This window comes from Euprymna scolopes, chromosome 12 (genome assembly GCF_053919585.1).
Source record: "Euprymna scolopes isolate OS-2025 chromosome 12, ASM5391958v1, whole genome shotgun sequence".
Classification (NCBI taxonomy): domain Eukaryota; kingdom Metazoa; phylum Mollusca; class Cephalopoda; order Sepiida; family Sepiolidae; genus Euprymna; species Euprymna scolopes.
This window is the reverse complement of record NC_136493.1, coordinates 15,842,833-15,865,511: the sequence shown is the minus strand read 5'-3', so window position 1 is coordinate 15,865,511 and position 22,679 is coordinate 15,842,833.

Here is a 22,679-nt window from a genome sequence, read left to right as displayed (position 1 = left end):
AACACTTTTACTTAAAAAAACAAATACATGACATTTTTCACAAATGAAATAATAGAACACATCTTTTGCTTAAATAATAAACAAACCAGCACATTTTTCTGAATTATTACATGAATCATATAAAAGAAAATGGATGTTTTTCTAGTTTGCTAGAAATAAATCTTTGTAATATATTTCATAATCTATATAATTATAAAACTCAAATGACTTTGTAACGAGTGTTGTAACCCAACATCCGGTTTACGACATCCGGTTGTACATAAACATTAACCCATGACAGCGTAAACAAATAAACACAAATCGTCACTTTTGTAGAATTTTACATGTGCACTAAAGTTAAACGATATATCAACATTTGAATAATGCAGATTTACCTATAAGTATGGCAACCCACTTATAATTCAATGGCTGTAAGTTTTTTTTTTCAAAACTAAACAATTATAAACAGAACGACTCATAGAAATCTATCTATATTATTTTTTTTATTTTTAATATACTTTCATAGAAATGTTTCTGTTATGTCACAAAAAGCTATTTTCTTTACGTCACAAGTTTCACGCTCATACATTAATTTCATAGTAAATACAACATACTGACCCTACGGGTCACGGGTAGATTATATCGAACAGTTCTTCTCCCTTTGTTCATAGATTTGACGTTGTATATCATGTTAAAATGTAAATAGTTTACATCATTCTCGCAATTCTGTTAATACATTTGTCCTTATCATTTGCATAAGGACGATTATACTCTGGGTAAAAAAAAAATCACTCAGTAATTATTTTCTTTCTTGATTTGATGCGAATTTATGGAACAAAAAAAAAAAAAAGTTGTAGTTTTCTATACTAAAACTATTAGTAAAAAAAAACTGTATTTGCATATTGGTAGCTTCTTTCTTCGGTATGCGTTTATGCGTTATTTTTTTCAGACTCAAATACGATATTGTTTGTTCGTCATGCATTAAAACAACGTATTTCTTGTTTCAAAATGACTAACAATGGGTGACAGATCGTAAAGAAAAAAGGCCTTATAAAGTGTTTTTATTACTAAAGTGTGTGAAATATAATCAGACTTATATTCTTTCTAACTAATTCGAACATATTTATAGTCCGCACATCGAGTTCACCAAGTAAACTCCAGCTGATAATTTGTTACTTAACTATCTTTATCACATATAAGATACTATTTTCGGTCAATGCCTCTCAGAGTAAACAATTGGTTTGCTTATTTTTGTAGAAATCATTTACCTATAATTTTAGTTAGGAAATATATTTAAAATTAATGTTTAAAATCGATAACAGAAAGACACATTAAATCAACCCGTTTATGTATTCACATACCAAACGTTTAATTTTTTTTAAAATGTAATTAAATTATCTTTAGGACAAAATGATATTTAATTGTGTTTTTATATCACGGTGAGTTGCGTTAGAGAAGCGTTGGTTCAATTTGAATACAATGTAATATGAATCATGTGCGCTTGAAAGCCAAATTACAACGCAATTTTACGGAAATAAACAAATATCTTACTTGCTTGAAATGTAAATATATTTCTGAGTCAAGCTCCATCCTGTTCTATAACGGAACACACACCCCAGACGTTAATCTCGCGTCATCAGCTCACCGATTCCGACATTTCAAAATACAACAGCTGAAAGACAACGCGCGGATCTTTATTACTGACTTTTCTTTCTCGAAGTTTAGAACATTCCAAGAAAGAAGAAGTAAAAAGACAGAAACAAGACACTGAGGATTGAGTTTGACTCCGAAATATATTTAAATTATACATTTCAAGCAAGTGAAATATTTGCTTATTTTCGTAAAATCACGTTGTAATTTGGCTTTCAAACACACTTGATGCATATTTATGTTATTCAAATAAAATCAACGTTTCTATAAAGAAACTTACACCCATGATAATAATAAACCTTTATTCACAGTAACCAGAAGATATACGATTATTGTCCAAGAACCAACTTTTCCGCTAATTTATGAAACTCACTATGTCTGCTTGTCGTTCTCCATATGCCCACACTCTATTTCTACTGAAACTAAAAGTTGCAAGGCCGCACAATAGCTTCAAATGATAATTTTTATAGACCGTTATTTTATATATCAGTAGACGGTTGAAATAGTTTGAAGGGATCCAAAAATAAGGTAAAAAATGTTCAAAATCCATATCAATTTATTACAGATATTTTAGAGTATTTTAATCAGATCATGTGTGTGTCATGTTGGTACAGTGGTAACCTTATCACCTTGCATGCTAGTTTATCTCTTTTTGTTTTCAAGTCTAGCTGATGATACCAAAACACCTTAAATTTTTAAAACCACGACGTTATAACTATAGATACGAAATCTGGGAAAATTATAATATCATATTTAAGCGTATTTTACTACTGGACAAAGCATGGCGCCAACCTCCGCTAGTTTATTATAAACGAATTATGTTTCTAAATTTGTTCAAGTTATTCGCTCTTTATTTCTACTAGCATTGGTGTCCGGCGTTGACTGGGTGTTTGGAGGTGTGTGGTAGTAGGAAGTCAGGCTGCAGGAGGAAAAACAAGAGAAAAAAAGTGAGGTATTTGCTATGACGAACACCGCCAAACCGGAAGGTCTAGACACATTTCTTGCTGAAAACGGATTACAAAGATGTTCTCATCTCTTCATAACCTGTATATAACATTTGGCCTCTCTAGACTGAAACTTGATAGCTTTATTCTGCAGGGAAATGTACACAGACAGACAGACACACACACACGCACACACACGCACACACAGGCATACACTTTCACTTTTATAGATATACTAGCATGGGTTCCCTGCGTTGTCCGGGTGTTTGAAGGTTTGTGTTGAGCAAAAAAGAAAAGTTTTAGTAGGAACGCAGGCTCGAACCCGTAGTGCGAAGAATGACAAACGTGATGTCTTTGCTGTTACGACCACCGTCAAACTGGAAGTGACGTATGTTTAAATTTAGGCTAGACAATCGAAAAGAAGGGATGACTTTCGAAAATATGGGCGAAAAAAAAACAACACACCCCTTTAGAAAAGTGGCCAGTTGAGGGGGAAGAAATTAATGTTTTTGGTCAATTTTTCGATATTGGTCATCTGAAGGGTCGATCTTTAAACGATACTGATCTTGTGAAAATCCGTCGCCGCTGTCTAAAGTTATAGGCAGACATGCAAACATACATACATACATTTATATATTGCTAGCTCAAGTTTTCGACTATATAATGCTTAATCTGAAGCTCATATCATTTAAGCGATTAAATATTTATTTATAGTAAACTAGAACGCTTCATATATTGTTGTTATTTATAGTAAACGAAAATCATGCTATTATTTTCTGAACGATTCACAGTTTATTCATGATAAACGAAAAATGAAATAATATTTTCCAAATTATTAAATCTTTATATATAGAAAAACGAATTCAACTAATTTTACATAATAATACATTTTTAAGAAAACAAGGATTTACTTATTGTTGGAATTATTTTCCCCACGAGTAAGGTAGGAAGAAAATACTTACAACGAAATAGCGCCGTTGCTTACCAGCAATCTTCTCTTGAAACAGTAACAAAATGGTTACTTAGATACACGTGTCATCCGTCTGAAAATAAAACATTAACTACAACAAGAGAGCACGTGTGGCATATTTTATACACACCCTCTCGATCAGGGAGATTTGACGAGACAAGCGTGTCTATATAATGCATTGAATTCAGCCACTAGATTTTACTATTATTACGGAAAAACAGGCCTTCCCACCCTCAGCATGTTTACCAATTCCAAGTTATCATATTATCTATAGTAAAAGAAACATCCACGATATTATCCCACGATTATATATATATATATATATATATATATATATATATATATATATATATATATGAAGGGCAAATATCTGTTTAAATGTATGTATGTTCTTTATGTTTGCCGAAAACTTTCGACAGAGACGACGGCTTTTCACGAGGTTGGTATCGTTTTGAAGCTTGATCCCTCGGACGACAAATTACAAAACATCGGCTAAAAGCATTAATTACTCAACTGTTCACCTTTCTACATGGAGGACAGGAAAAAACGTTCCTTCATGACAATTAAGCCAAACACACACGCGCGCAAAAAAAGTTATTTCTTGAATTAGTTTATATATATAAAAAAAACATTATTTGACGTACACGATGTAGTCGATATATGAGATATATGTTTTTTTTCTCAATTTTTAAAGTTTTAATATTGAAACAGCGTCGTTTATGCTATTTTTTCCTTCGATTTTTTTTGTAATATTATTTAGCACGTTCGTGGTTTTGGTTTTATGTTTTTCGATTTTTAAAATGTTTTTTTTCCATTTAAACAGTGTCATTTTTGACATTTTCTCGTTTGCTTATTCTTCATATTATATTATATACTGCATTATATTCGCTATTTTTTCCGATTTAAAAAATTTATAATATATAAACAGGTTACCCACAACACACCTAACCACACCCGGGCAACGCCGAGTAGCCCTCCACCCTCTCTCTCTCTCTCTCTCTCTCTCTCTCTCTCTCTATATATATATATATATATATATATATATATATATATATATATATATATATATGATAAACAAACATTTTCGTATTTTGCCTTATCTATTTACATTTTATTTACAGTAACCAGTATATCTGTCAATATTGTCAGGGACTTTATTTTCTATATATAGTTACAAGAAAACTACCAATATTATACGCTAACTACACGTTTTACCTTTAATAAACTAAAAACCTGCAATTATTTTTACACTTTATCGTATGAACAAACATACTACCAACACACGTACTCACTTTCGCACTTCAGATAAGGTTTCTAATACGTTGCGAATGTATCTGGGAAGACGTCAATTCACTTATCTCCAAACTTAGGCTAGGTCTGACAGGTTACCTAACGACATTTAGGGAGAATTAAACAGAACCACTGCCCTCGGGGACATTTATCACGAAAGTGAGATAGCGCATGTATTCGTGATCTGGCGAGACAAATGCTTTTAGGATATACCCTTTAATGACGAAATGATTTATTATTATTATTATTATTATTATTATTATTATTATTATTATTATTATTATTGAAGCATTTAGCTCCTAGCGAGAAGATCGTGTAATTCATTCAGTCATTCCTATTGCATTCAATTCGAGAAGTGTAACGAGCTCTTGTTATCGGATCAAAGTGCTACAGGATTTCAGAAAATGCCCATTTGAATGCAAGTCTCTGTATGTTACTAACTGCCCCAAACTTGTTTCAAGACAATACTATTAGAAAATATTCAACCACAACTTTTTTAAAACTATTATTTCTTGTATTTCTACGTCAAAATATGTACTTTATACCTAATACAAATATTAAACGTTCCAACTCTCTTCCTGATCTACATCAATGATCTCCCAAAACACATACTTAAATCATTCGTCGACATCTATGTTCATGACACGACCATCTATGGCAACACATAAAAGGCCGTAATTGACAAAGTTCTCTCTAATTCTCTCTCCTTTGAACTTGAGCACGTGGTACAATGGGGGAAGAGGTGGCTGGTCACTTTTAATGCATCCAAAACAAAGCTTCTATCTTTACATCATCAACGCTCTGATTCCCATCTGGCATCAATTGTGATAGATTGCTCTCGTCTTGGAAAGGCTCCATGTTTTGACAAGCTTCTGGGTTTGACCTTTACTCCTGATCTGAAATTGAAAACGTACATCAAATCTGTTGCCAGGAACGCTGGGAAAATGGTGGGATCCTTCTACTGCTCCAGAAGATATCTCACTACTGATGCAATTCTCTATCTGTATAAAAGCCAAGTACGCCCAAGGATGGAGTACTGCTGCCACATCTGCGCAGGAGCTGCTAAAAACAGCCTATCCTTCCTTGACAGAGTACAAAATAGAATTCGTGGTTTCGTGGGTGATGCCGTTTTCTCTTCCCTGCAACCTCTCTCCCAAAGAACAGACGCTGCAAGTCTCTCTTTGTTTTATCGCTATTTCCATGGCGGGTGCTCGTCTGAGCTCCAATCTCTCCCCCCCTCGCCAATCTTTCACGAGAAACACCAGTTTGGCGGAAACTACTGTCAATAATTTCCCCCACTCTTTATCTGTGCCTAAATCAAAACGTAGATTCCATGAGCAAGGCTTCTTTCTTAGAACTGCACGCCAGTGAAACTCTCTGCCGCTTGCCTGTTTCCCACCTGACTACAACTTGGACGTCTTCAAGTCTAACATAAACAAACTCCTGACAAACCACCCCCTTAAGTAAGACACTCTATCAAAAACCCCAATACTAATGATTACTACAATACTATGTCATTGATTACTGTACACGCAATAACCCTTATCCCTGAGTGGCCTTCGGGCCTTGATAAGTTGTGACACCCATGTAAAAAAAAGTATTAAACAATCTTGTTTGGTTTACTGAAAAAACAAAATGGTTACGTGTCTTCCCAGAATTATATGCTGAAATGTGTTTTTTTTAAATTTACGAAGGATATAAAATCTTTATTTTTTAAGCAAACATACATGGAATGCAGAATAAAATGTTTAAAATTAACTTTTCAGCTGCGTCCCATAAAAATATTTTAGATCGATAATAGTAAAGGTGCCCAATATATATGATTTTTCTTAAAAATATAAGTGATTACAGATGAGGGTAACTTTATGCTAAGACGGGTTTTAGTGTATTTTACGATAAGATCAGCTAACCTATTGTTATGCAAAGAGGCAGAACCCAATAAGTAAGAAATAAAACTAGATAAGTTGAAAGGGATATGTGGAAAAGGTTGAAATCAAACCCACAATGGAAAGTTAAAAAAGAATATATATTGAAATCCTAGGAATACTACACGGTTGCCATTTTTCTTTTAAGAAGTAACTAAATATTATTTATGTCAGAAATACATATTTAATTTAAGAATGTAGTCTAGTGTACATTCTTTTCAGAAATAACTTCATATTAAATATGTCAGTTAACAGAATGGTCAATACGACTAAAGAAAAAATGATTAACAAATCGATTATATATTGAACAAAAAATAAAGTGCGCTTGAACATATATAAGTACGATCCACGTGGATAAATTTCACGTAGCGAAGCACGTTTTTACGTCATAAAGAAAGGAAATTGACAATATATTAAGACAGGGTTCGAAGTCAAAGTCAGTCACAGAGAAAGGGGCATAGTCACAGTGAGCTCAAGTCGGCCACACTTGTAGGCGAAAAGAAGGAAGATAGGACAATGTAATCGAAAAGGCTATAATCACTGGCCAACATCAATCAACCAGCTGGAATGAATAAAAAATATTAATAATTATGGTAACTGTTGTCTTCATCTGTCGTCATTCTATCATTCTACCAAAAGGAAAAGGTGAATATATTTTATCTATCATCCTAAATGAACTTTGTATAACGCGTCCTCTTCCTTCTGGAATTATTTAAACCCTCTGATTTTTACCTAAATAGGATTGAAAATCAAGATATTTCATGCTTCAAGTAAAATGTGTGCTCCTCCTTATCATCAATAATGTATCTTCTTCTCTGAAGAGTTAAACGTCTGTACACATATCTGCCAGCCGCTGTTATCAATGATTTTGTTATAAAATATATCTCATCATCTATCTAAAGAAGTACTTAACCTCTGTATGCATAAATGTCTCAGCTCCGGTTTGATAATAATATAAAGTCCCCCAAAATAGGCACAGTCGTCGTCGTGACGCAAAAAGTGTATACATGGCATAATAATTCTTCTGTCCTGAGCCCGCGTTATATGTTGTCTCAATATGTTCGCCGATTACATAACAGTGTATACCAATATCATCTGCGCTAACACTAGGTATTAACCTAAAAATCGTGAGTTTCATTCAGTCATTTCTATTGCATTCATTTCGAGGAGTTCAACGTTTCCTGGACATCGGATCAAAAGACAGATTAAGACTAATCGTTCTCAACATATAGTTCTTTAGAGAAACAAGATGTTTTCATATGTTTGGTTTAGTAGTAAGGTTCTAAAATGTAAGATTTGAAGCTCTACAGCTTACAGGATTCCAAGCCAGGCAACATGTATCCTTTTGACGATTAACATCGGTAAGTGTGCTATGGAAGTCTATGGTCCACTCGGGCACAAAGATGTATTGCTATAATATTAGATATCAACATTAATTTCCGACAATGAAAATAAAAAGGTTACAGAAAACAAGGTAACATTAACAAAAGCCTTTTTAAATACATTAAAGACCTAATAAGAGATTCACCATGGATTGAATATAACCCCCTCAGAACGGTTTTCAAATAAGATAGTCAAATCTGTCAAATATATATAAAACCATGGTGTATATCTATAAATCATAAAATTAAATAGTGACCCAAACATACGTTGATGGATCGTTTCAGCCTGTGCAGCTGCTCTTGCGATTACATAATGCGAATTCTATAATCTAAATCACCATAGGCTTGTTACAAATAGAAAAGCATTCATAGCAAAAAAATGTTTGAGTGTGTAATTATTGTGATTAAATGTAGATATATCTGGATAATCAGAAAACAAAATATTAAGCTAAAAATAGGAACTTGTGATTTCTGTACAATACATACATGTACTTACTCTTGAACTGTCAACAATTCACAGAGTGTCACTCCACAATAATATGAACTACACGTCGTCGAATATAAATAATCATTCAAACACTACCATGTTTGCATATATGGTTAAGTGTTAGTTCAACTCATTTAGAACTGCTTTAAAGCTTAATAGCTCAATCATTTTATGACACAAGTTCAAACATTTTTTGCAACTTGTTCATATTATGAAATAAAAATGTACGATTTTCGTTCACTAAAACTAAACGTATATTAAAATTAATGGTGGTAAAAAGTTATCAGTATATGTAAAGAACGTGAAAGATGGACTGCAGAAATAATTATGTATTTTCTATTCTATTGCGTATTGCTCGCTAGGTAAGTGTGATATGAAATCCTTAGCGAATATAAAATCCATACAGATAAGACAGCGGTATGGGTCGCGATGAATTTGTTCGAGACGCAGTAGGTTTATTCTAGATTTCGCCGCCGTTTCCTTGATCTGTGTCAATTAATAGACTTTCTTGTGTGCGGCATGTTTGCTCAGTTTGCAGTGTGATCGCCTCGCATGCAAGAGGCTCGGGTGCCGAATTTCGAGTACGGATGTATTTAACTGATCAGATCGAAACGACTCGTTGACGTCTGGTTTATTTTGACTCTTGTGAGCTGCGACATTGTCTGGCTGTTGAAATAATTATATATTCTCGATAATTCTTAGAGTTGTATATATATATATATATATATATATATAAATATATATATATATATATATATATATACATATATAAATATATATATATATATATATATATATATATATATATATATATATATACAGTGCCAAGAAAAGTATTAGATACATAACATTTTTCTTCATAAATGTTATTATAGGTTTAGATTTTATCTAAAATTTGGTCAGTATATTCCTCTTACTATTCTAAATTTTATTTGGAGTAGTAATTACCAAATCAAAGTTTAGAAAGTGTATATTTTAGAGAAAATATGAATTAACAAACGCAAAAGTATTGGATACACTTTAAAAATTATTTTTCTTAAATAAATTTAAATGACTTTTGCTTAGCGTGTTGCAATAATGCAAACGAGTTATCACTGACCAATCAGAAATCTTTATATTAAAATCTATTTATATAAAAATGTAATTATTGGTTCGTTCGTTATTAGTAGTCTAAATAACCTCTGGAACGATTGCTTGGTCATTTTGGTATAATATGGTTACTGTAGGCATGCGCGTTTTATATATCTTTTTTTTAATTATAATATTATACTTTATTTTTCTTTAATGAATAAGTGGTTTTCTTTGTACCGATTCGCCGTTTTTTTTTTATTCGGAGACAGTTATTTATAACCGCTTGCGTCACGGGACATCACTAAAAGGATCTTTTAGTCTCAGCACTACAGACTATTGTCTACCTTAAGTAAACAGAATGTGTTTACAATATCGGTAAATTTTAAATCGATTTATTCACATGATTATTGATAATATAACTATGTGATTCAAATCCAATTTAAATTGAGCACGTGTGGTTGCTTTCCTATCAAATAGTCATCTAAAAATGGTAGGCACATTACGAAAAAGTCCGTATTAATAAATTCGATATAACTCTAAGAAAAATGAATTTCTCGCACTACCGATATTACCATTGAATTAAGCATTGTTTATTTAATATTTTCACACAAAACAATTATAATATCAAACATATATTTTTTTAATTACAGATTTTGCATAAATTTTATATGAACGATTTTAATAATTTCCTTGTTCGCAAGAAGGTGTGACTTTTGGCGTAAGATAATTTTTTATATAATATTGGCGAATAATTAAAAAAAAATAATTTACAAACTGGAACATAGAATTATAATTAAATTAAAAAATGGTAAAATATATACAATCATTTACAATAGAAATGTTCGGATGACCGTCTGGGTAAAAAAAAAGAAACCCAGCACCCTCCTTCATTTTAATTACATGACGTCATTCTCAGTCAGTTGTCTCAGATTTTGAGCCTCTGTATATTCCGCATCTCCAAAAGTTCGGTTTGGTGTGCTTATGCGCACGGCAAAAACACTCTGCCGTGGAGCTAATGAAGCTACTTTTAGCACAAACAAGGTGTTTTTTTTTAATTCAATTTCTTAGGACTTTCCTTTACTAATAATCTTTGAAATAGCCCCAGAAACCTATTATTTATCTCTAAAAGGATATTTACGATGAATTCATTTAACTTCAAAATTTAGCTGAATTGGTAAGCTCGCCATAAAAAACATTTTTCATAACATTTTTACGTGTACAAATAGTTTTTCCTTTAGGAAATTAAGTTTAGTCCTTAATCTTTCAAATACAATAAAAAGTTGTCCAAAGCCTACAAAAAATTATGATAAATCGGCTTTCAAAACTAGGTCCCTTCCTATTCTTATTCGTTTATTTTTACCCGTAACTATAAATGGATATTAGCAGACAATCGACCATTGTAGATCATCTTTTTACTATTCAGGAAATAAAAGATTCAATTAGACTCCTATTTCACTCACCTAAATTATTTAGGGTGAAATGGGTTTAGGAATGTATATCCAAGCCTAAATATTTTTTGAATCAAAAATAACATTAATACACTAAGTTAAGTAAAACTTGCATAGAATGTTTTGCTTTATGGTTGTTGTTGAAGTGGAACGGACATTTGAAGTTCGTTCCCTTTTAAATTCGTTACATTTTTACATTACGTTTAACTAACCGATCACATTCGACATGTCTACTTTTATAGGTTTACGTGTATGCTGACAAAGAAAGGGGTGGCTAATCTGAAAGCCGTTAAAACTTTGAGGATGTTGGGGGTTTCTATTCCGAGAGCCGTTCTTTATATGGGTAGATTGGAGTGTTTATTCCTTGTAACCGTACTCGAGTACCTATAAATGCCGACGTTTCCAATGTAAACAGAAAGTTGGGCTTATGTAAAAAATAATAAAAAGACATACTAAACTGAGTTTTTCGTTTAAAAATTGAATTATTTCCCTTTTGTTAATAATTTTTTTAAATATTTTGTGTTATATATATATATATATATATATATATATATATATATATATATATATATATATATATATATATATATATATAGTACAATTGGTGAATGTTATTCTTTTGATTATATTCGTTATGGCGACACAATTAAAAAAAAAGATTAAAACGGAGCGAAATTTTAGTTTCCGTCCCATTTTTACAACAGCCGTAAAACAACCCATACTCAGCAAGTTTTATCGTAAGGTATAAACATCTAGATCTACTTATTATATTAGAAGCCGAGCGACCCATAAAAATCTGAAAGCTGAGTTTAAATATCTGCTTAAAATATTGAAAAAAGAAAAGAAAAAATAGAACTTCCCCCAAAGATACTGGCAATAATTTGGTTTCGTCCTTCTCTTGAGTGTTTCCAATAAGAGGAATTGATTTACTAGAATGTGTATTAGAAACTGAGCACTTATCAAACTTATTTAATTGTTGAATTTTTTGCATTTTGGTTTAATTTGTTCGTTTGCAATCGCTGAGAGCCCACTCAAATAATTGAACAAAAGACGAAATTAAATAGAATGGTTATCGTGCAGAATTTGAACCTCCTCCCCGATTCCAATTATGGTTAGGGTCCGACCGGCAATCAATTTTGTTGTTCAAATGTTGAAACACTAAATCAACATTTTATTGGGGGGGGCTTCATTAATGATGGGGTACTTTTTCTGTTTATTTTCTTAATAGCTGGTGACAAAAATTTATTTGTACATTCTCTTGATAAAAATCAAACTTTTTCTACTTTCACCTTACTATTTACAGTGTTCATATAAAGCATTCATCTGTTCTTCTAATAATAAAAATTTAGATTTTAAAAAGAAAAAACCGTTTATTGCCAAATTTATTTTTTTAAAAAGAGTGCAAGTTTTCCTGAAAAAAAAACAAACAAAAAATTCACCTAATAATTCATCGTAGTTTTATTTCGGGGGGGAACTTTTATTGATAAAAAAATTGCAAAAATTAATAAAAGTGAATAAATAATACAAAATGCAATTTTTTCTTGAGGAATGTGTTCTATTTTAACAAACTTAGCTACAGCAACACGTGGTGGGGTATAGCTTTACTTTTATAAACTTCTTCTAGTTTAGGCTCACTCTTTCATAGTAAACCAGTTCATTTATAAAAAAAAATTCCTTAATCTAAAGACTTGTCAATAGACATTCGTCAAAAAAATCTTTGATAAGTACAAAGACGGAAAAGGGTATCGAATAATATCAAGGAAACTTAATCTACCACTTAGTACAGTTGGAAACGTTATTAGAATGTTTTAAAACCCTGCTAAGGCTGTTGCAAATCTTCCAAGATGTGGTCGGCCAAGGAAATTAAACGAAAAAAATCAAGGTGGGTAAGCAGAAAGGTAAGAAAAAAACAACGCTTCTTACTCGGGGTGAAGTTCAAACCGACCTCAGAGAAGCTGGGATACATGTGAGCAATGATACAATCAGTAGAGTTCTAAATCCTACAGGTTTTGTATCAAAGTCACCAAGAAAGATTTTATTAATCAAGCTTAAACATGTCACATCACGTTCGAATTATGTAAACACCTATGGTAAACAACGCCAAGAATTTTGCAACAAATTAATTTGGCCAAACGAAACGGAAATTTAACTCTTTGTAAGAAACACAGCAAACCATGTATGGCGTAAAAATGACACCGCTTCTAACAAAAAGAATACTATGCCTACGGTAAAGTTTGGCGGTGGTTTGATTATATTATGGGGGTGTTTTTCGTCCAAAAGTACTGGTGAACTAGAGATCATCAAAGGTAGAATGAACAGATGTATGCGCAAGCTGATTTTTGAGAAAAACCTTCGAAATATCTGCTGAGTTATTGGGACATAATACCATTTTCGTGTTTCAACAGGACAATGCTCCCATGCATACTGACAAACCAACAAAATAATGGCTGAGAATAACGGAATTGACGTTCTTATTTGACCCAGTAAGTCTCCAGACCTAAACCCAATATTGGAGATTAATGTTCACAAGAGGAATCCATACAATATTCAACAACTAGAACAGTTCTAAAATACCTGCATATCTTTGCAAAAAGCGTGTGTGCGACTATAGAAAGTAATTGACATCTGTTGAACTCAATAAAGGTAATGCAACCAAATATCTAATATTTTGCGTTAATTAATTAATATTTTTCCTTAAATACAAAATTTCTAAACTTTAATTTTGTAATTACTCCCCCAAATATTTGTAAGAATAGTAATAGGAATATACTGACCAAATTTTAGGTAAAATCTTGAAACCTAATTAAAGTTATGAAGAAAAATATAATGTATCCAGTACTTTTGCATGACACTATATATATAATTATATAAACATATTTATAAATTAAGACGTGCATACCCTAATTTATCATGCTTACGAAATCATAAGTGTAAGGTAACAAGACTGTACGGCACACACACACACACACACACACACATATATATATATATATGTATATATATATGCATATATATATATGGTTGTACGGCATATATATCTATATATATATATATATATATATGTATATATATATATATATATATATATATATATATATATATATGGCTGTACGGCATATATATATATATATACTAGCATGGGTGCCCGGCGTTGCCCGGGTGTTTGGAGGTGTATGCTGAGCAAAAAAAAAGGGGGTAATTTTTTAAACTTTGACCCCTATTATGACCCCTGAAAATTTATTGTTTTGGGCTCAAACCAAGTTATTAAGTTAGATCCATGTCCACGGAAGCTATATCTAAAATTTCAAGTGTGTAGACCCAAAATTGTCGGAGAAGTTTGGTAGAGTTCTCAAAGCTCAAATCGTTGAACTTTGACCTCTTAATCGCCAAATTTCTGGCTAAAAACCGATCACATAGATTTTTCCAAATCTCAGTACCCTGTATATCAAATTTCGAGTCTGTAGACTAAAAATTGACAGAGTTATTTCGTAGGGAAATGTACACAGACACACACACACACACTTTCACTTTTATAGATATATTGATTTTAAATTTGAGTCTGACAGAATGACAAAATTATATTGCAAACCGATATATTAAACAAACGAACTTCAAAGATACAAATGAACACATAAGTAAAAACAATTTGTATTAGAAAACATTTTTTATTCCACGTCTTTTTTTACAGACCTGACGACTGAGGTTCGCTCTTAATAAAAATTGTTTTTTATAGTCTTAATTTTGACTTCCTTTTTCATAAAAAACTAAAAAAAAATCAAGAAAGAAAAGAAATTTAATTTTATTTTTTCATTAATTTCTTTTGTGCAAAGCAATTCTTTCAAACTTACTCTGTTTCCAAAATGTTTTTATTTTATTCCCCTCCCCCTTCATTCATTTTCCTCCGCATCCTGGCAAGTATTAAAATAAACCATTTATAATATTTATTTATGGATTTATTTACTTATCATTTCTTTTGTATCGGTAAATGAATTCCATTTAAAAAAAAACTGTAAAAGTCACGTTAAAGGTGATTAAGTTGGAAAGTAAGTAAAAATTTACCCTTTTTACTTTTATACGATTTCTGATCACTTTGAAAAAGGTGTGTGTGTGTTTTAAAAATGTTTTTTAACTGCTATAATCTCATTTATATATATATATATATATATATATATATATATATATATATAACAACGTGAGTATTCATATCGTGGGTTTGTATTACTGTACACATAGATTCGAAAAAAATAGTCAAAAACAAATATATAAATAAATGTTATCAAAGGCAAGATAAGTTACTTTTCTACCTAACTGGATATATTTTTTGTGTTTTTATTCAATGTAATATATTTATTCAGCTCGAAAAACATACAGTGTTTACCGATGTGTTGGAAAATTCAAGATGGCGTCTCACACCCTCTTTAACACCGTAAGTTTGGGAAAAGGTGTTATAAATAAAAAACTATACAAAATACTATTAAAAACCCGCCGAATATATGTCAACCTATGTCACGGTAACATATACTGAGCGAGTTTTTAACAGTATTTTAACAGGGCACATCGTAAAAACTGACCCATTATATTTCCTGAAGTAAAAACTATATAGTTTTTAAACTTTTAAAACTGTACATTATAAAAAGAAAACTGTTCGAGTGATTTTTTTTTACATGGGTGTCATCACTTATCAAGGCCCAGAGGCCACTCAAGGATAAGGGTTAATAGGTATACATTAGTCATTGTGATTTTAGCATAGTAAACAGTGGGAATTTTGTAACTTGGATTACTTGAAAAAGAAAACTGTTCGAATGATTGAAAATGAAAACAAAATAACAATGTAAATATATTGATAAGAAAAAAACAAAAACAAACGAAGTTTCCGTTTCAGGAACCCGAGTTTAATTTTATGTCGTAATCATTCAACTCGTTAGCGGTTTTATTCAGCGATTAGGGATAACCATACGACATATCTAATTACCAAAGCGATTTTTTTTTTATTTTTTATTTTTATTAAAACTAAACCTGTTTAGTTTTAATGAACCAATTTTTTTAAATCCAACACTTTAGTTATTTTGAGAGCGTGCAACTGCACCCGAAAGGTTGATTAGGAAACTCCAAATCCTTTTATGACTCGAAAAAAAAAAGGGCTTTTTATCGGCTTAAATGATAAACTAATGTTAAATATTAGTATTTAATATAATGAGATATCAATCTACACAATTTGCCATCGATTCTGAAATAAAATGAAATCCTGACATTGTGATCATTTTTGCAGGTGTTATGTGCCAAATATTGAAATAAGAATGTTTAAATTCAATTATTGTAATTTAAGTCTTTAATTTTAAAGTCGATTTTATTTATAAAATATCTTTTTAGAAATCAATCTCAAAAACAATCTGAACAATAAATCTCTTTTGTTATGGCTAAGTTTTTGTCAAGGGTAGAAATTATAATAGACAAGTATTCATCCATGATGACATTTTACCGATTTCCTGGTTTACAGGTATTTTTGCTAAATTTCTTCGAAAGAATAGTTTAACATTCTGTAAAAGTACCTTCCGTTTTTTTGTTTTTTTTTTGTACTTCTGCAGAGAAGGAAAAAAACCGATAAAAACTGGATATATTTTTCGTGTTTTTATTCAATTTAACATGTTTATTCAGCTCGAAAAGAATATAGTGTTTACCGATGTTGGAAAATTCAAGATGGCGTCTCACACATTCTTTAACACCGTAAGTTTGGGAAAAGGTGTTATAAATAAAAAACTATACAAAATACTATTAAAAACGCGCCGAATATATGTCAACCTATGTCACGGTAACATATATTGAGCGAGTTTTTAACAGTATTTTAACCGGTTTTTTATTTATTACACCTTTTTCCAAACTTACCGTGTTAAAGAGAGAATCGGCCGCCATCTTGAATTTTTCAATACATCGGTAAAGACTGTATGCTTTTCGAGCTGAATAAACATGTTAAATTGAATAAAAACACGAAAAATATATCCAGTTTGGTAGAAAAGTAATTTATCTTGCCTTTGATAACATTTATTTGTTATATATTTGTTTTTTGGCAACTTATTCGAATCTATGTGTACAGTAATACAAACCCGAAATGAATTTAAGACCACGAGTGAAATGAGAAAAAGAAGAAAATCACATTTACTGTGTGTGTTTACTGTTTATGTAGTCAGCGGGTTTGGTTGCCATAACAACGTGACGGTAGTGAACGCGTGTGTGTGCGTGTGTGCGCGTTTCGTGTAGTTTAGTTTCGTATAATAGTTTCGTATTTTTTTAATTTGTAAATAACAAGTTATTAAAAAATTAAACCCTTCCAAGATGGACAATAAATAAAGCCATAATATTTTATGGTAAAGGTAAGAGCGTAGACACGATTGTTTTTTAGGAGATGTGATTATTGGATTAACCAATCAGAAATCGTCTGTGGCACACACATCTCTGTTTTTATAGATATAAAGATATAACTATATATATATATATATATATATATATATATACGTTTAACTCATTACGAACTGCTTCAACGCCTGATCTCTTACTCATTTTGCGACTAAATTTCAAATGATTTTTACAGGTCATGGGTCACTTTCTCAGCCATATTAAAAAAAAAACTTTTCACTTTCGTCTAAAAGCCAACATTCTTTTTTTTTAAATTGCGGGCATCCAAAAGTTCCCAGAATATTTTGGGAACGTGAAAGACGGTTACTTCTGATTTGCTGTTGATGACCATAGCCACATTTCCAACATTGATGTTTTATAGAAACGAATTCTTCTGATTGGCTGTTGGTTAATATAGCAAGCATTTCCAGATTGGCGTTTTATCCCCAGTTTCCAATGTATTTTATCGTCAAAACATGGGATTTTTATATATGAATATAAACCAGGTACATTGTTTATATTGTACGAATTATCTTATTTTATTGTAATAATCATTCTTTTAAATGCGAATAATTTTTTAATAAATATAAAGAAAATCCGAGACATTACGATTTTTATTTGGTGTATTAACAACATAAATTCTGATTTGTTTATTTTCTTCGCTGATTATAACGCTAAAGACATAAAGGGATACTTATTGCCGTATACCTAAGTTTCAGTATCTAGCAGTAAAAAGAAAAGGGTAAGATTTTTATTCAAGATTTATCACGTCGTTAATACGTTCATAAATCAAATCGAGAATTCAGTTAGTATGCCATCTTTGGCTTACGATGTTGACGGTTAACTTCTCTCTATTTTCTCTCGTCTTTTTTGTTTATTTATTTAATTACGTAATTCATTTTACTGTTTCGCCAAAATATGAATTGATTGTAATGATTTCAAATTTGGAAGAAAACATTACATGAAGAAAAGAGGAAGTAAGGAGAAACAGAGAAGAAGAGAGAAAAGAGAAATCAACACAGGAGAGATAGACAGGTAAAAAGTGAAATACAGAGAATGAATGAGAGAAAGAGAGATAACATTGGAAGATAAGAGATGAATTTTATTGAAGGTAGACGACTTCATATATAATTTTTAACATTATTTTCATTAAATAATTTGGAATCTTTACGCAAAGAATTGTTCTGAATAAAAATCGAATGTATATATATATATATATATATATATATATATATATATATATATATATATATATATATATATATATATATAATTGATCACAATATAGCCGTTCATTATCTCTGTGTATCTTTATGGCGGCAGAAAATTTAACTGGGATGGAATTCTTCATTTAAAAGAAATCCGTTAAACAGATTGTTATATAATGGATCTTAATTATTTTTCAGCAGAATGTATTTTTTACAAAAGTATAAAAGGAATTCTAAGGAATGTTTTTTATTAATTTCCTTAAGATTTGTTCAAATATAATTTATTTTCTACTATCTGTTTTTTTTTAATTGATTCCTTAAAAGTTTTATTGATGACAGTTTTTTTTTTAATAATTATTCAAATGTACAAACTATTTAATGACTCACATTTTTACATTCCACAAGTTTTATCAGGAAAATAGATTTTTCAACACTAATATTTTAGTTTGTTCTAAATATTTGTTCAAAAATCTCACTTTTAATAAATTGTGTTTGTATATTTATTCATATCTTTGAATTGCGTTTGCTGTTGTTACTGTTTATTTTACCTTTCAATAATTGTTTATTAAGTTTTATAGGAAATTGCTCGAACTTCATAGAAAACATAAGTGTGCATGGTTTAGAAATATAATTAACAACCAATATTTAAAAAATATATATTTCCTCATAATATCCTTTATAAATTATTTCATAAAAAAATAAATAACTATTGATTATGTCTATAAATCAAGAGAATAAAAAGAATATTTTGCAAACAAAAAGAAAATATTATTTCAGTGCAAAGCCTGGAAAAATCATAGATTACATAGAATAATGCGAGCATGAGACGTAATTAATTTTAGAAAGGTTAAAGGACTAGTTGTTAAAACTTAAAAAGAAAAAAAAAACAAGATATTCTAGTTAAGACCATAATAATTAAATAACTTAAAATATTGCAGAATACAGAATTTTTAAGGAAATCAAATTTAACATAATATAATCAATTGTTTATGCTGCAATATTTAAATAAATTTATTATATTCTTTACTAAAATGTATTCTCTTTTTCTTTTCCAGTTTTACCAACTAGTCCCTTTATTTGCCATGTTTAATCTTAACCAAGTTAATTCTCATGCTCGCATTTTTCTATTTATTTTTTAATCTAGTTCGCTTTAAGTATAATATCCACTACGTAATCCATATATATTTAGTCATTACGGACGGACACCAGACTTATAGGTAGAATCATTAGGCTGCCCCCTGTTCATATTAGCAAGAAAATATTGGCGCTTGTACTTTCAAAATACTATAACAATTGCATTTCAGTATTATGTCTTCCCGATAGTAAGATAATTGTGTCACTCATAACATTTTACAACAAAAAAATAATTGTGTCAATCATAACATTTTACAACAAAAAAATGTTGAAGGCACTTATTCGAAAAATGTTTGTCCGATCGGTCGCCTCCTGTATCTCGATTAAATCTTATAACCTGTGAGAAATTTGACTTGAAATCGCTATCTCAAACATGCTTACATTTCCTGACTGATTTAAGAATAAAGGCCATTCCGTTCTGTTCCGGATAACCTTACGACGATCTACAAAAGAATAATGTAGATGTGCACTATGCGTGAAGTACATTTTATTTTAGAAAGGATTCACCACTTATCAAGAGCCGGGGCCACTCGAGGATAACAGTTAATCGGTATACATAAGTTACAAATTTTGTAAATTGGATTACCTGGGGGATAGTTTATGTTGGACTTGAAAACAATAAAATTCTAGTCAGTTGAGAAGCAAACACACGGAAGAGAGTTCCACTGGCGTGTAATTCTAAGCAAGGAGCATGGAATTTACCTTTAGGTTTAGACACATATAAAAAGTGTGGAAAATTATTGATAGTGGATTTGGCAAGACGAGTGTTTTTCGAGAAAGTTTGATGAGGGGGAAACCATAGATTTAAGCTCAGACGGGCATTGCCATGAAAATAACGATTAAGCAGAGACAGGCACGCAATGCCTCTTCTGTGAGAAAGAGGTTGCAAGGAAGAGAAAAGGGCATTTCCTCACTAAGTTAAGAATTCTATTTGGAACTCTCTCAAAGTAGGATAAGTTGCTTCTAGCAGATTCTGCCCAGGTAAAATATTTAATTAAGAGTAGAGAAACGGCGAGAGATTAAATCTATGTCTTTCTGAAAGTTAGACAAACTCGGCATTCGATTCCCTTCTTCAGTAAAGGATGTTTATAGATTAGAGTTTATTATAGACATACTTAATTGTTAAGTATTTTTATATCCATAAATTTGTAGTAAATAGTTCGGTATCAAACGATTTCTGGTTGTCTTCTGTTTTAAGTAGTTAATTTCGTAGCGGCCCGAAACGGATAAACTTAGAAGATACAGATACGTTCAGTTTCAGTAAAAGAAGATATCCACTAGCATTGTATGTATCGACCCTCTGGACGTAACGCAGTCAAGTATTCTCAGGTCTGACAAACAATTTGATCTGTGTGTCTCTCCATTACATATAGGATTTTGAATTGGGATTGTTATTATTAATCGTGCATAGATATTTAATTGACAAAAACGGGAGAAAGTATACACTAATAAAGTATCGACATTTTGTTATTTGCTTTAAACGCGATTTGCGATTATATATTGAGTAAACACACTTCTGTGATAGTTATTCTCGAGCGGCCTATGCCCCTTGGTAAGTGTTGACTCCTTTGTAAAAAGAAAAAGCACTAGATTAAAGCTAATTTACAATGCAATTTTTCTCAACGACACAACGAGCAAACGACTACATTCTAGATATAAAGTATAAAAGAGTGCGTTTCCATGAAGACGATACATTAGGTAAGGCAATTAAATCAAGCATGTCAGCGCTAAAGATACCCAAATGCCTTGAAAATGTCTGTCTTGAATGTAACGAAAAACAATTAGTACTTCATGCCAAGACGAATATTTAACCAGACCTTTCTTAGCTAAATTATCATTATTTTTATTCTCATTATGTTTGGCACATGTTACTCTTTCCCACGCACCTACACAAAATATAGAAAATAATTTGTATAAAATAAATGGCGATTATTTGCATTCATTTATTAAGACATGATCTAGTAGAAGTCTCTAATATGTTACCAATATATTTTCATTGAGGACATAAATCCAACTGCCGAAGTCTGTTGCCCAATATTGTTTATTATTAACACATATCTGTTACGCCATAGATAACTGCGGTTAGTTTAGTATGAATGATAAAATTATTAAACATGCTCTTACTTTTGATGTATATGTTTCAAACAGTTACGTTGATTTGCTTCTTTCAGTAGAATTTGCGTGTATATATATATATATATATATATATATATATATATATATATATATATATATATGAATTTCGTGGTGAAATTTTAAATTCTGAAAAAACAACATATAGACATATATTCGATTTAAGAATTTATTGTTTGACAAAGGAATATATTGTAGGGGTTATTTAAAATTTCCTTAATCCATGGATTTTCAACAATGTTCAGCTGCGAATGGACGCTATTTTGCTTTTCAGCAAAATTATTGAAAATATATTTTTTTTTGTTCTGAAAAGCAAAATAGCGTCCATTCGCAGCTGAAAATTTTGCTAACTGTTTTTCATTTCCTCTGATGATATGAGCCATAGTTGAAAATCCATGGATTAAGGAAATAAAAATAACCACTTCTATATCTTCCTTTGCCAAACAATAAATTCTTAAATCGAATATATGTTTTTTTTTTCACGATTTAAAATTGGACCACGAAACTTATATGTTGTTCTATTCTTAAATATTGAGCTTTTCCGTTTTGGCTAGGATCTTCTTGAAAGTGTTACTTTAAGTAATATCTATCAGTGTGTTATCTCGCTTATATATATATATATATATATATATATATATATATATATATGCGTGTGTGTGTGTGTGCGT